The sequence below is a fragment of the Epinephelus moara genome, chromosome 16 (assembly GCF_006386435.1).
Source record: "Epinephelus moara isolate mb chromosome 16, YSFRI_EMoa_1.0, whole genome shotgun sequence".
NCBI lineage: Eukaryota > Metazoa > Chordata > Actinopteri > Perciformes > Serranidae > Epinephelus > Epinephelus moara.
The window spans coordinates 23,189,592-23,203,929 of record NC_065521.1 but is presented as its reverse complement, the minus strand read 5'-3'; the positions used below and the strand labels follow the sequence as shown (position 1 = coordinate 23,203,929).

General features: G+C 47.2%; 1 protein-coding gene across 5 annotated transcripts in view; it reads left to right on the top strand.

Moving 5' to 3' along the window:
* Nucleotides 1-14,338, top strand: part of rerea (arginine-glutamic acid dipeptide (RE) repeats a) — a 148,190-nt gene that overhangs the window by 83,437 nt on the left and 50,415 nt on the right. The window lies entirely within an intron of this gene.

Here is a 14,338-nt window from a genome sequence, read left to right as displayed (position 1 = left end):
TATCTTAATGAAATGATTAAGAAAATACAGACCTCCCCTAAGTCCCCTTTTTTTTGTACAGTTGTCAAATCCCCCATGTTCTTTATCCAATGGCCTCTCCTCTACCCCTCTGCAGTTGTTAAGGCGAGCTGCTGCCGTGCAAGGCAATCTGTGTTTGGAGCTTTGTCTGATGTGCTGCTTAATATCCTCTTCTTACTCGCTCTGGAGCTAATTGAAATAATCACACCATTTTTAAATATATTTTTTTTCAATCCAGATGGCACCGGCTGAGTGTTTATGGTAGGACTAACACAGTCAGCTATATAGACTTTCACTGCAGCATCACGACAAGCTAACCTTGGGCTATTGAGCTTAACAGCCCATTTATAGATCGCCATAATGCCCTCCCCATTTGAGGGTGAATAACTCTTTATAGGCTCCCATCATTTGCTCTTTTCATATCTTACGGCATTCCTCGCCTTCTTCCACATTATTTCTCTTCGACTTCTCCTTTCTTCCTCTCCTCTACTGTCTGGTCCTTGTGATGAATCTTGTGCCTCAAGGCATTGTGGGTTTCGGGGGTGGGGGTTGCTGATTTGGGCCCATTACTGATGGTGGCCCAGCACGTGGGCATGTCCGAATCTGTTCACACACCAGCTAGAAAGGACAGCGAACAAAAAAAATAAATAAATAAAAACCTCCCATCCTCCTCCCACCTCTCTGTCTCCTGTCTTCACCCTTCTCTCCAGGTGAAATGGAATGATTTAATGTGCGGCCCTGTCGGAGTGGGTAATGGAGTTGGCGGATGAGCGCGAAAGGCTCTCTCCATCAGCAAGTGGAGGGTATGGAGGGGTGTCGGAGGTGATTGAGACCCCCTCTGTCTGGGTTTGCTCCTTGTAAAGACGGTGACCCCCACGTCCTCTCCTCCCTGCAGAGCCAAGATACACACATTTACACAAAACACACACCTCATTTCTTTGGCGCGTTTGCCGCAGTGGAACTTGTGCTTACACTCCTCTAGCTGTAGACTTGTGACAGGACCTGTAGGGGACTGATGGAGCTTGCTGTTAACAGATGGCTTACCGTCTACTTGGAGTAATTTTGGCCCAAAACGTCATCTCTAAAGATGCCTCACTGGATCATTAGAGGGGTTTTTAGACGGGCTCACTTTGAGTGATAATGAGACATAATGTTATTTATTTGTCAGAGCACTGCTTTAGCTTCTTTGAAGCTGCTAATTGAGTGTTTCATGTAGGTTAATTTAAGACTTTCTGTTTATCAGATCACACAACTGAAATAAAGTCACTTTGAGCCTGTCTGAGAGGTTATATTGCAGTGCAATACAAGTACTAATTCAAACAGTGAAAGGTACAGAGGGAGAATATTGATTACTACTATTGATCACACTCCCACTGTCCTTGCTCTCCCCCCTTGTCTTTGTTTGGACTGTTACCATTTTACATGCTGTAGGAGCCTCCTTATCAACACTCACATCCAGTCCACCTCAGCATCGAGCCTAAAGGCAGAGGTATTGGTTATCCTTAAGAGAGTAGATTTGACAGCCCTGCTCTTGTGTGGATGGCTGTTTAAGACTCCCGCTTAACTCAGGACACAGCAGCAACTGGCCATAATTAGGTGCAAACTGTTTGCTGCCACGCTAAAATGCCATTTAAATGCCAAATGGCAGTGAGGGTGTGTATAATATGTGAGATCTCTGGCCTGTTGCTGTAGACTCTCTGCTGGATTGTTGCAGCTGCCAGAGAGAGGTTACACAGAGATAAGTGGTTGTTCTTGCTGCCTCAGCCTGCACTGGCCGCATTAGCTCATCAGCTAGGATTCCCCTTTCAAAACCTTTCACACTCCAGCCGCTATTGTTAACAGAGATGCTGTCTGGTAAACAGGAGAGGGCAGGTATTTAACTAATTAATGTGCAAGTGTGTACAGATGAGCCAGTGGCTCCTGCTGCCGGCGCAGTTTAGCCAAACTCAGCTTTTGGTGTGTGGAAATTCACTGAGGCCATGTAGCTTTCCACACACAAAGGAGACCTTTTTTAAATTTCCAACTCTCAAGTCTCTTGCAACTGTACACAGCTGATCTTGGCTGCTTGATAGAGTCTTTTGTCTATGTAGTGCTGACACCCACTCTGTGCTGTTTCATTTAACTGCGCTGACTTTATTGGGCTAGCTGCTAGTCTATTGCTGGTGAGCGCAGCCCTGCAGGCCCATATAAGGCATGTGTATCAGCTCTGTGTGGTTCTGCACAGAATCACAAGATGTCTGGAGCCCACCTGTCAAGCCCTACCACAGCCATCTTTAGCACCAGCCTGACAAAACCCACCAGAGCACAGCCGGCTGTACGCCAGCCTGCTGATGTGCTATGCTAACATGCTATAACAACGATATTTATTATGGTAATATGTCATGCTAAGCTTGCAGTCATTGGTTGCCTTGAATGAAAAGAAGCAGTATTTTCACAGGGCTGGTGCAGCAGCCGTTGAGCTTTATAGCCTTTAAAGTAAAGCAAGGCTACACATCCCCACATCCCTACCAAAGACTCTAATGTGTGTGTTTGTGTGTGTATGCGCTCACATCACTGTGTGTGAGCAGCGTGTGTAATCACTCCTAGCTGGCGGGCTCAGAGGGAGAGGTGGAATCAATGCAGTGGGCTATGAAGAGAGGAGAGAGAAAGGAGGAGAGGGAGGGTGGAGGCTGATCAATATCATAGCAGCAGGGTGGGGTAATATCCACTTCATGCAGCGCCGCCACAAACAGGGAGGATTGTGGGAGTGAAGCCGGGGACGCAGAGGAGAAGAGCAGATATGAGAGAGAAGAGGAGAGGGAGGGGCATCAGTAAAAAGATGCAAATCTCCGTGGCGCCGGTAAACAAGAGGCTTTGTGTCAATCACCAGATGAAGTGGCACATTTAGCATTCTCCTCTCTCCCTCCACCATTCCAACACTGCTGGGGATTGTTTGCTCGGCAGCTGCCTGCCCATTGGTCCAGCCCAGTGACAGGGCGTGGCTGTGGCGGTGATAATGTATGGGCTGCCATGGCAATGATACCCGCTGTTTAAGAGAGTCATCAATAACCCCGCCCTGTTGTATTCCACAGACTGTTAGTCAATGTCAGCTGGATCATTCCATCATCAGCCTATCATATCACTCTCCACACGCAATCTATTACAAGCATCCACTCTGTTACAAAGAGCCAGCTGTAAGAACACCTAATCACCCTCCACCCAAGGACAGGTGGATGTCAATCACACCGCTACAATGGAGCAGGAAAGGCGAGAATCTGCCAACACAACTGACTGAAAGCAGTCTGCTTTCAGCCTCACACACAAGCTACAGTACATAAAGCTCTCTCTTTATGTCGCCACCGCTTTGTCGTGTGAGCTTGCGTGCACAGCACCAGATCTCATGCTGATGCTGATTGCATGGTATGGTGAACTGTGTCTCCTTTCTGCTTGATTTAACTTCAAAGCCGTGACTGGGCTGAGCCGAGCAGGCTTCGCATTGCCGTTTAGAGCTGGGAGACAGGATGTGATGGCGGACAACTGAACTGTGCACTGTAAACGGACACTTCCTCTGCGGTGGGTAGGAAGTCCCCGCCAAACCATATGGTCACACTGGGATGCACAGATCATCCGTGTGTGTGTGTGTGTGTGGGGGGGGGGGGGGGGGGGGGGGGGTGCATNATGGCGGACAACTGAACTGTGCACTGTAAACGGACACTTCCTCTGCGGTGGGTAGGAAGTCCCCGCCAAACCATATGGTCACACTGGGATGCACAGATCATCCGTGTGTGTGTGTGTGGGGGGGGGGGGGGGGGGGGGGGGGGTGCATTCTTTGGTTTTCCTCTTAGTGGGTCTCTGAATGTGTTTGTGCATTTACTCCACTGTTCCTGTATATAGTATCTCGCCCTGAACATGCTGTTACAACTAATTACAGTGACCCGGGCAGCCTCTTATCTAACACACCTTACAGCCATTTTTAAAGACAAAGGCAGACTTGTGTCACCTTTCAAAGATGGTGGCGGGGGGGCAGGTGAGGGGTGAAAGTGAAGCAATAGGTGACTTGCAGAGAAGAAAGCAACGCCTCAGACACAACTCTGACCTCTCTGTCTTGTCTTTCTCTTTTTCTTTCTTTCTCTCCTTCCCTCACTCACTGCGGGTAAACAGTCATCCCCCTCTCCTCCCTGACAGAGTGAGCTGAGGCAAGTAATTCCCCCGTCTACAGCAAAATCCTTTACCTCCCCTACCCAGCCCTAGATGCTGCTGCACAAAGCAAATGCAGTCTGAGCTTGTGTGTGTGTGTGTGCGTGTGTGTGTGTGTGTGTGCATGTTCAAAGTGTGCCTTTTGATTTACAGGCACACACACAGATAAATGGGTGGAGAAGGCTTTGATGTGCCTCGGTTGCAGAGAGAAGAGATGGTGGTGTGTTGTTCAACCTCTTTGTCTCTTTCTCTCTCTTTCTCTCTCTCCCTCTCTCTCTCTCAGTGGGCGCTCTATCTGTGTGTGTGTGTGTGTGTGTGTGTGTGTGTGAGAATGATAACCAATGTGTTTGACACTATGCTCATCATGACTCCAATGTTTTTCCCATGCTCTGCATTAGTGAGCAAGTGTTTACTTCACCATATATATTTCATTGTGTTACAGTTGGGGAAGTGAGCCGCAGAGATATCACAAGTAGCTGCAGTTTTAATTAGCTGTGATTAAAAATCAAGATGACATTTTCTGCTACTCTTCGTCCCCCCATTGACCCATTTGTAGCCCTTTCCATACACACATGCCGGCTGAGTTCGACTCGCTTTGACTCTGCCCATCAGCCCAGCACAGCAGGGATTTGCATGTCCATACAACAGGGCTACCCGCTTGAAGATGTGTCTTTAAGTGATGACGTGCTTGTGAACCAACGGAACGTTCTCTGTCCGCCCGCTGGTGTTATTGTGGTCAACCACTTTCTTGTACTGCTGTCAGAGTTTTTAAATTTTCTCTCTCCACTGCACGAACATACGCCAGATGCCCGTCTCATCCAGCTTGCAGTGTCTTGGACAAAGGTGTAAGCAGTGTTGGGGAAGCTACTTTGAGCTACCAGTTAGATGTTGTACTACAGCAAAGCTATCCTGGGGAGAAATCTAGTTTGGTCATCTAAAGCTAATTAGAAAAAATAATTCACAAAACTTCTGACTCATTGTGGTCAATGGGGTTTAACTACAGTAGAAAAGCAGTGGTAAAAGCAATATAAGATATCACTCCTTTCATTTTATGGCCCCAAATTGTTTGTAGTTTCATTAGTTAACTACTCAGAAAATGGCAAAAAAAAAGAAGAAGTAATTTAACTACTTAAATCACTATGCAGATATGAATGTAGCTGATGTACCAGCAAGCTACTGCAAAATGTTGTAAAACTACTAGTTTAATTGTAGTTAAGTTGCTTTTTTCCTCCAAGTGTGGAAATAGAAAATTCGCAGTTTGCATAATCCAGTTGAAATTCATATACACTTTTTTAAGCATTCGAAGATCCAATCATCACTTAAGCATATCTCCTGCAAGAGAGCCAATAAAAACAGATGGAGTAGTCAGTGTTATCATATTGAAATTTGAGGTGTTGATCGATGTATAATGCCAACTTAAGCGTTGAGTAACATGGAAGAAAACATTCCACCTTAAAGGTTGGCAGTAGCTGTTGGAAGCCTTTGAGCTGCACAGCGAATTAAATTATTTCTTTGCATTATGAATAATGATAACAAAAAACATCTGATGTCACCGCAGCTCGCGGTTGGGAATGCTTTGGCCTTCCTCCGGAGATGGTCCATCTCGGGCGCCCATGTCACAACTTGCCGTGTTGAACTGATAATGGAGACACAAATCACCGCAGCATGGTTTGATTTGGCACACTTGAAAGCGCCAGTGGAAAAGCCCTACATGTTGTCTCCAGCTGAGTGTTCTATTGGTGCATTTTGATAATTGTAAACAAAACAAAAATTACAGAGTTAAGAAAGCTAAGGTTATTCAGAGATCAATTGTACCCATCTTAACTCTGCTACTGTCAGCCTGTGAAAGAATTAATGACCTGCTTAAATATAATACATCTTATGGAGGATACCAGCAGGTTCTTAAAGTCTCGACAGAATGTGTAAGGTGCGTATTTAAAGGTGTTTTTTTCCACTTGGCAATGGCAGTTAGGTTCACAGCATGTCTGCTCAGTCAGTGCAGAACACAGTGTGATGGTGTTTCATTTTTTCTGCCTTACTAAATTACATTTTTTGTACCTTCCCAAACCTTAAATTTTGTTCTTACACCTCCTATTTTTAGTTTTAATACATGAATCAGTGATATCTAATTAAAACACAGTGGTTTGTTCGCAATTTTGTTGTTTTTTAATTCTGATTATTTTCTTGATTTACGTTTTTTTTTTCCTCAGTAGCTCATTTTACCTGTTATACCATACACCTAATTGACAGTCAAAGATAAACAAAAGGCAAATTTTGCCTTGATTTTTATGCACTGGAAGATTCTAAACCTCTGGTGGTGACTTAATTGTGTGGGAGGACTACACTAAAAATTCAATCAATGATTCTACCACAGGGAGGTGAACAATTCATGCTTTTCCATCAGTGTAAAAATGCCTTTAGACTCTCTGACTGATTCCAGATTTATACTTTGTAACGACTGAATTAAGGATGTGTTCAGAAAATGTTGTTTCACTCTGGAATTTAAACTCATTTTCAGGTCGAGTCAAACATGTTACAAATGGTCTGAAATGTGTCTCTGTGATACGCTCAGGAGCTCCATCCGTGATCATGTTACAATATGGCGGCTGTTATTGCCGGTCTAGACTGAGAGTCATGCAGTACAGCTCCTTCTAGCACTGGGCCAGCCTTGTTATTGCAGCTGTGTTGTCTACAATACATCTCTTGTTGCAGCACAGCAGGAGGCTGCTCAAAGCTTCTGGCCTGTGTGTGTCTGTGTGCGTGAGTATGTGTGCACATGTGTTATAATCACATTCTTCCCCAGCAGTCAGACTACAGTTGCTGCGAGTGGCCTTTTGATTTTGTGAGCTGTAACTGTATTTGGGGAAAGGCCTGCAACTTCTCTATATCCCTCGTTTTAACACACACATCTGATAGCCCTACCGCATTTGCATCCACACTGATATATCGTCACACACATGGGTAGGTAATTTGCATGTGATTATTTGCATATTGTACAAAGCAAGCGTGCCTGACAGACCACCCACTGCTCGGCTAGTGCGGCATCTGGCTGATACACCGCTTACATGATGTATTACTGATAGGGCCAGTGTCATCACCAGAGACTGACAGACAGGCAAGGTCACCTTCAGACGCAGAGAAGGGGAGGGTTGGGGGGGGTGGCGAGAGAGACAGAGAGATGGATATCTTGAGAAGCAGTGGCCAGATAAAACAATACAATCACAACTGGTTGAGCTCTCTGTGATATGAGCTCTTCAAGGCCGTCTGCAATGCTGTCCGTCTGGTTTCATGCACAGCGCTAAGATCTGTTTTGCGTGCTCGCACTCTTCTTTGCTGCTTATTTGCCTCCATCTCCGGCTGTGTGTCGCCACCCCTCTCTCCCCTGGGCGTGTGTGTGTGTGTGTTTGTGTTCTTACACAGAAACGGTTACATGCATGCGTGTGTATGTAGAAATGAGCTTTGGTGTGTGTGTTAAAGGGATCATAAATATTCCTATTATCTGTAACTGTGTAGATGTGTGCTGACCATACAGAGCACACACACACACACACACACACACACACACACACATAGAGGAAGCCTCTGGATGTCTCAGTATCTATGTCACTCTCACACACACTCCCCATAGACACACTTCTCATGGCTTGACAGCTGCTCTTACATAGAGAAGACCTCCAAAGCACTCGCATAAACACACACTATGTTCCTTTTATTTTTTTTTACCAACCCTCCATCATCCCCCTCAAAGCACACACACCATCAGTCTTTGAAGTGGCAAACATCCGCAAACACACAAAACACCTTTCTGACTCCCCAGTGAGCTGTTGGCTGAGGTGTACTTCACACACACAACCTGCCCACCCCTCACACACACATATCTTACCCAAATCTTATTTGCTTTGCACATTTATTACTTGTGCGTTAACCTACACTTTAGCCTGAAAGTTAAGTGTGTGTGTGTGTGTGTGTGTGTGTGCGCGCGCATGCATGCGCACACCGAGGAGGGGGGGGGGCGATTAGCATTGGCTTAAGCAAGCCTTCTCATTTCCTGTCTTCCATTACAGCACTCAATCAGCCCACAGCTCCTTTTCTGCCCATGCCCTGCTCAGGAGGCTGCCACTGCTAGTCGTACACACACACACACACACACACACACACACACACACACACACACACATACACACACACACACACACACACACACACACATACACACACACACACACAGGGTCCGGATTAGCTGGCTGGGCAGACGTCCAATATGACATCTACACACACACAGCCTAATATTCATATCCTCTTCTGCACGCCCCTCTCAGCGAGCAGTCCCCCCTCTCTTCCTCCACAGCAGTCGCCCAGTCAGTATTAGTAAGATGTCTCATTAGCTCACTAGGCTATGCTAACCAGGCAAAGCTAACCCAACGGATCACAGGCAAACAGCCCTCCGAACTAAACACCAGGCCGTTTAAACACTGCGCTCGACACGAAGGAAGCTAGTGTCATCCAAAGACGCCAGCATTCCTCAGTCTTTTCTTGTGTGTCTGTGTCTAACTCCGAATCCTGACTCATGGGTATTACCTTGAGACCAGACAAGTCTCCGCTCTCAAGAGAACATCCCGGGCTACACACACACACACACACACTGGCAAACACACTGACACGCACAGGAAGCCAGGTATCAAAGCGAGATGGCTTTGAAGCGGCTAAATGAAAGGCTGAAGGCAGAAATGACAATGTTTTCTGGCAGGCTATAACTGTACGTCTGGCTGAGAGGGAGGGCTTGGGAAATAAAGTCAGTATTATGATCTGAACACCCAGATATGAGCTCTCCTAACCGCCTCCATCTGTCCTCCTTGCACAGCCTACGTTTGAAGTCTCACTTGGATCTGCATTCTAGTCTATACCCTGCTAGTGCTGCAAGGATTTCTGTCTTTGTCCTCAAAAAAAGAAAGAAAGCAAAGTGCCTGTGTGTTTGTGTGTAGCCTAAATCACTGAACACAAGTTGTCAGGTCCCTGGTGCTCTGTGTCTGTGGTCTGCAGATAATGATCATCATTAGTGGGTGTATTTTTTTTTATATCCTCTCTCTCCTTTTGCCTTTCACGGTGCTGCTCTCTGTACCATCACTTAACTTGTCTTAAATTTCTTGGCTAAATCCGCCGCGCAGCAGAAGTGTGTTGGAGGCAAAGGCAAATATTTGAGTTGGACACAGCCTGGCTATTTTATGGAGCGAGTAGCCGGGGCTGGTGTTCTCGATTCTCAGCGCCACTCTCCGTCCTAGAAGGAGGGCAACGTGGTCAACATCATACATTTTTCTTATTATTTCTGCCGTTAATTTACTCGCGCCCACTGGGACACGTTTGAAATAAAGGAGAGATGAAGCGAAGGCTGGCGCAATTAGCCCTGTTTGTTATCAGCATGGGGTGAAGCAGCGTTGGACGAGCTAGACCTCAGATGCAGCAGTCATGTGCGGTGCTTGTGACTCTCCAGTGTGTAAAGTGTGCCTGTGGTTGGCAGTATGATCCAGCAGTAGTGGCCCTCAGCCCTCAAGTCTTAATTAGTGTCATCTGCGAGTTCCACGTGACTCAACCCCTCTCCTCTTTTTCTCTCCATCTCTGCCCCATCCCTCCGTCTTTAGCCTGGGATGACACTAGGACCTGTTAACATCCTCTGATGTGTTGCTGTACGTCGTCAATCTGTACAATGACACGACCAGCGGGTCTGTCGTGAAGTGATTTATGTGTGTCTGCTTGACTTTTTTGAAGCGGGGGTGTTAAATTTAAGGCAGGCGTGGGTGCTCATGTTCAAAGGCACACACACGCACACACATACAAAGAGCAACAAGAGCAAATCTGCCCACTTTGAAACGGCTAATGCTCATCCAATCCAATATGGAGCCGGGCTGACAGATGGGCCCAGTGTGTTCAAAGCAGAGGGCGCCGATTTAATATCCAAACAGGTCAAGCCAAAGAGAGGCAGAGAGAGAGACACCCCTGTGTAGGCACGGCACAAAGGTCTTGCCAGCACCGCCACCACAGCTGGGACTCACCTCACCTCCTCCCTCTCTCCCCTCCTCCTCCTCCCTCTGCCTCCCACACTCTCTCCATTTGTTCTTGTTGCCAGGCGGGGAAGCAGTCTGCGCACAGTTCCTCCTCACAAACACTGTAATCAGCATTTGTTTAGTGTTATTATATGTGCCTAAGAGAAGAAGGCTTGAGGGGCAGGTTATCCTTCCTTCATCCAAGTAGCCAAGTGCTCAGAGTGAAGCCCATAAGGAGAGGAGGATTGCAGAGTGGAATCCTGCTGCTGCCGGCTCTGACAGCCTGATTTAGAGGTGCTTTTTCTTACCTCTGACACAGAGTCCCAGCCTGCCCCGCTCTACTGCAGGGTTGGGAGAAGAATAGTGGTGCTTATCCTGAAAGCCTGTTATTTGTGTGTGTGTCTGTGTGTGTGTGTGAGAGAGAGAGAGAGGGAGAGAAGGAGAGAGCACATTGGCTTGTATGTGTGTGTTTGCTCACACAGCATGCTGGCATTTCTTTTTAACAACCTCCTTTGTCAGTCACTGAGATGTCGTAGATTGCGTGAGCACAGCAGATCTCTTGTACCTCGCCAGTGTACGTTCACACACACATAGAGTTTCTGTGTGTGTGAGTGTGTGTGTGTGTTGTGTCGTCCAGATGGAAGTGCTTATTGAGTGCTGGTGTGCTGGCAGATATCTCTGTCTCGGAGAGAGCAGGAGAAAATAAGGGAGAGAAAGCAGGGAAATGAGGAAGAGAGAAAGCCGAGTGGAAAACCCTTCCAATCAGATCCGTCATCTTTGTGTGTTTGTGTGTTTATGCAAGTGTATATGTGATCTTCCCAGCCAGCTCTTCCTGCCTCCCCTCTCTAATCTTATCATGTCGGAGCAGCAGATTAGTCCTCCCAGATCCCATCTCTGCCTCCAAATGCCACAATCAGCCTTTTGTTCTTTGGTTGTGCTTACTCTCCCCTTGCGGCAGGCGAGGTGAACACTCCCACAATCCGCCCTCCGTTGCCATTTTGAGCCTCTGCCTGTCAATGTCACGCCGCTACCAGCCCTGATCCACCACACTCGAGCCTCCTCTGCCCCTGGGGCGTTAGCTAACTAAGCTGTTAGCTCAGCAGCCTAGCTAGCCTAGCTGAACTGCTTGACATTCCTCGCTAACACTGAGCTGCTGCTGCTGCTCTTGTCTGTTTGACCTCCCCCTCCCTCCCTCCCTCCTTTCCTCGCTCTCTGCTGTCTCCTTTGTCTGTGTGTTTGGGATCTGTCTTTCCTTCCTTACTTCTGGCTGCCACCTCCTGAAGGAAGTCATAGATCCTGGCTGCTGATGTCACCAGCGAGGGGAGGCGGGGGTCACTAACAGGGTTAGCAGAGGAAGAAGAGAGTGTTTGAAAAGCAGAGAAAATAAACAGAGGTTTCCTGTTAACGAGGTGCACTGGGGGCCTGTCGTGTGGGAGCGGGAGGGTCTGGTTTTGTTTAAAGCAAAGCTCTTGTGTTACAGTTCGGGGAGGAGGAGGGCTGGGGCATTAGGTTTGAGGGTTACAGGTTGTAACAACGTTCTCCTAGTTTTGTCACAGCTCGGCTTGGCTGCAAAGCGATGACCGTGTTGTAAAGGCCACTGTGAACAGATGTGGGAGAAAGCCTGGGCTCGCCGCTAGCGCCGTGCACTCTCCCTAACATTGAACGGAATTAGTGTTGTCATTGGTTTTGAATTGAAAAAGCACTGTATTGATTTCACACTCTCTTAGCAGAAAACATGGAATTAATCCCGCATTCAGTCCATCTTTTAAGTGTACGCCTAACAGAGCTGGTTTCTTTTCACTTTTAAAGCCTGTTCTTGTTAAAAGGGAAGTCTGCCCTCTGCGTTTCCCTCTTTTCCCCCAGTCTTTGTAGTGGTGTGGTCGTACACAGGGGCCCCAGCTCCAGAGTTGACTGCACACACATGCAGCCACACAAAGAAAACTGCACAGCCATTATGGATCCAAGGGGCCAGCCACCTTTAGCTAGTCAGAAGGAGAATTAACTGACTCACACAATGCCTGGCTTGTTTGGGCTGCCGTCAGAACATATGCATTAATTTGTTTTTTATCCACAGTGATATACTTTGGATTCACTCTACAAGAAATGTACTTTAAAATGGTATATTTCCCCAGTATATAACCTTTTAAGAGGTGGCCCTCCCTCCTATAATCCAACCCCTGTCTGATGAGTGTGCCCAAGAATGCCACAGGCCAGGCTGAGCCAGTGGAGGGAGGAGGGGTGCCATTGTGCTCAGCCCCAAAGCATGACTCTCAGATTTATATCTGCTCAATGAATAAAGGGGTAGCCTTGTACCCTGGGGGTTTCAGTAAAGCAGGAGGTGGATAGTTGTAATTTTAAATCTGAGGAAATGAGAAGCTCTTGCTCCTCCTACCTTAATCCAACCCCTTTCTCTCTCCTCATTTCCCCCCCCTCTATCTCCTTTGCTCTGCTCCCTTGCACTTTCTCTTTTTTTTCCTCCTCTTGTTTCATTTCTTTCCCTCAGTAGTGGGTTAGTAAGTCTTTTGGCCTCTCCGCGGTGAGCAGCATTCCCAGGGTTTAGGGCCCAGGAGGAGGGAGGGCAGGGCCATGTTTAGCCTCTGGCAGGACAGACAAAGATGGCTGACATTGTGCGGGGCTCAGCTCTCTACAGGCAGCGTGGAATGTCTCTAATCAATTCAGCATTGTGGTTCCTTCTTATATGTTCTCTCTCTGTTATTTTCTATGGCAGACTCAGAAAAAAGCCCAGACAATACAACTAGTAGTTCGTATGGCGAGTCTGAGCTGTCTATCATCCCCCTTCATTTTCTCCTTGCGTTATCTACTCATTTTTCCTCCCCGCATGTTTATAGAATTGTGATAATTGAAAGCTATGCTTCACTCCCACTACGTGCTCCATATGTTGCACTCTCAGTCTTTCTCTCCATCTCCCTCCCTCGATTGCCTGAGAGGGCTTAACGCCGCTGTGAGCTTCTAAACAGCAATCTGCTCGGGAGAGCGACAGCCACTCTGTAGTGACGAGGATACTGATGATAGCTGAAGTGAGGTTCGCTCTCTGCTTTGCTTCGTTTGGTTGGTTTAAAATAATGCAGGCTCATGAATAAGGTGTAAAACCCATGTGTGTTAGTGTCTGCGTCTTTCCGCCTGCTTGTGCTTTTCTGTTTGCATCAGACTCTATGTTCCATCTCTCTGAAATCCCTTTGATTTTGTGGTTTTACAGGCAGAAAATGAAATGCTCAGGTAGCACACTGGCAGCATTTACAGTCTCCTTAAAGTATTAATTATGTATAAGCGGCGGATAACTACTCGTTGTGCTGTGGCAGGCAGCCTGTTAGTCTAGAAGGCAACAGTGTCTGTACACTGGATAGACAAGAGGTTGGGATGGGTGGGCTAACTGCTGGGAGGGAGGGGGAGTGACATGACGTCATTGCACACATTTCTTCACACACGGTATGTCNATGGCTCTCCGTTGAATCACAAAGTGTGTGTGGTTGTGTGATATTTGCGTCTTCATACTCACACACAATCATCCAGAGCAGTAAATGCAGCTGACTGACTGCGTGCCAGCTGCTGTTTAACACGTCCAGGCTCACTTACTCAGTCATTCCTCCTCCCTGCTCAAGGTTGGAGGAGGGAGGAACGAGGGGAAAGAAAATGGAGAGGTGGTTAGAGTGGAGGGTTGGAATGAGAAAGATGGAGAGGGAAGGACGGGAGGGTGGGAGTGAGAGGAGGAAGGAATGGAGAGAATGGGAAAACCAGAGGTGGGCTTGAGGGTTTAGGGAGGTGATGATTTGCTTGGCTGCGTGTGCTCAGCCTCCTCCCCAGTGACATAACAGAACAATGTACTCTAAAGGCTTTAAATATCTTTACTCTGACCTCATGTTCCTGCACACATACACACGCGCACACACACACACACACACACAGATACAGTTAAGAGCCTGGAAAGAGCGGAAGTTAAACTGTCTGTCTTAGATTACCATAGATTTTCCTTTCTTCCATTTTTTCCATATGCTCATTTCTCCTTTGCTCCACTGGTGGCGTCAGTGGTGGTGCAGGTGTCTCAGTCGGTTAGTGCAGTGCAGCGTAGCCGAGTCCCTAATAAAGAT